Here is a 1,826-nt window from a genome sequence, read left to right on the forward strand (position 1 = left end):
TAATTAATAGTTATCGTAAAATGCAATCTCTGTATTGGCACATCATACAATGATTCACTTAACACGTAATTAGTATGAGTCATCTCATCTACTTCATGGTCAACCTACAGTAGGTGGCCCAACCATGCATATTATCTTTGTACAGTATCTATAAACTACATAAAAAGTGCATTATATACTACATGCATCTCAAAAGTTAAACAACTGATAATTAATATGAAAATAATTCACAAACTTATTGTGAAACAGTTAACTAAAGTTCAGCATTATATACAAAAAAATAGTTTTGTAATCTGATCTGCCAAGTCAGTCAGCAAAGTCTTTCACTTAAACCTCTTATAAATATTACAAAGTATAAACTAATATATGGTAAACACTAACATATTTTATATAATGAACTTATCAAATCTAAACAATATAAACTCAAAACTACACCCTTTCAGAATGATAAAACTTTAGAGATGTGATTACTGTGTCCTGCTGCTCCAGTGGAGTTTTCAGCAGTAATGAAACACACAAAAAAACTGTCTGTTACCAAACAAACTTGATTGGGGTGTTAATGCACCCTCTATTAACCCTTTAAAATGAGATGAACTATTTACTTGAGGTGGTATGAATATGGTAGTAATGAGGCATTCTCCCTCATCAGGGTAATAAACCAATTGGGCAACCTTGTGGTTAGTGGTCAAAAATTTGTGGAAAATACGGTGTACGGTAAGAATGGCCCCGGTAAAAATGGCCCGGGAAAAAATGGCCCCGGAAAAAATGCAAATGCAATTAGTATAAACAATCCGCAAATGAATAGGTGTTCGCGCAGGTAGGGGCTGTGTCCGCAACTGAATAGGAGTTTGCGCCGGTAGGGGCTATGTCCGCAAATTAATAGGCGTTCGCGCAGGTAGGGACTTAAACATAACAATAACAACAATACAGTAATAATAAATAAATAAATAAAATATTTGTGTATAAATATACAAATTACAAAGAAATACAAATAACAAATATAATTCTGTATATTGGAAGAATTCAAAGACTAATAAGACTACAAATAAAAATAAGACTGGTGGATATCAAACAAACAAAACTACTTATTATAACATTAATAACACTATTTAGTGATTGGTATTGAAAAGTAAAATATAAACCTTAGGTCTGAAGACAATTACTCAGTCAGACTCACTATCCTTGAGTCATCTAAACATACCTACATGGCTAAACTTTCTTTGATATACTGTAGTTTTGTAGCGCGGCTTTTTTTTTTCTTCTATATTTTAAGCATTTTAAATAATAGCTCTGCACTTTTGCATATTTTTATATTTTATTAATTCTCCTATATAACTGGTATGCATTTGATGTTCACTGCTATAGTTACTCATATTGGATATTTTCATGACCCTGCTACATACATTTCAAGTTCATTATTATTTGAGAGGTTATTTTTAATATTAGGATTGGCCTATTCAGGCCACTACCTACAGCTTCTAATAGCAGTTATATAGCAATCACTGCGTTTACTATTATCTGTTAAAGTTTTTTGGGGCTGGGGTTGAAGCACATCAGCAGTTTACCATTGAATAGGCCTTTGCGGCGACAGATGGTTACTAATAAGTCATGTATACAAGTATTCTTTCTGGCAAACAAATTTGTTTCTTAAAGCCCTGAGAATGGACAAGGTTACCGTATGTAATACCAAGGACATTTGAGCTTTTGGTGTGCAATTCAATGTAGTTGATAGAAGCTTTTTTAAATACAACGTAATATGATACTTCATTATATTAACTTACAGAATTTGTTTTATATTAACATGATAAATGACATAAATATCTGTC

Source organism: Anneissia japonica, unplaced genomic scaffold, assembly GCF_011630105.1.
Source record: "Anneissia japonica isolate Jap-2015-1 unplaced genomic scaffold, ASM1163010v1 scaffold287991_len637273_cov151, whole genome shotgun sequence".
Lineage (NCBI taxonomy): Eukaryota > Metazoa > Echinodermata > Crinoidea > Comatulida > Comatulidae > Anneissia > Anneissia japonica.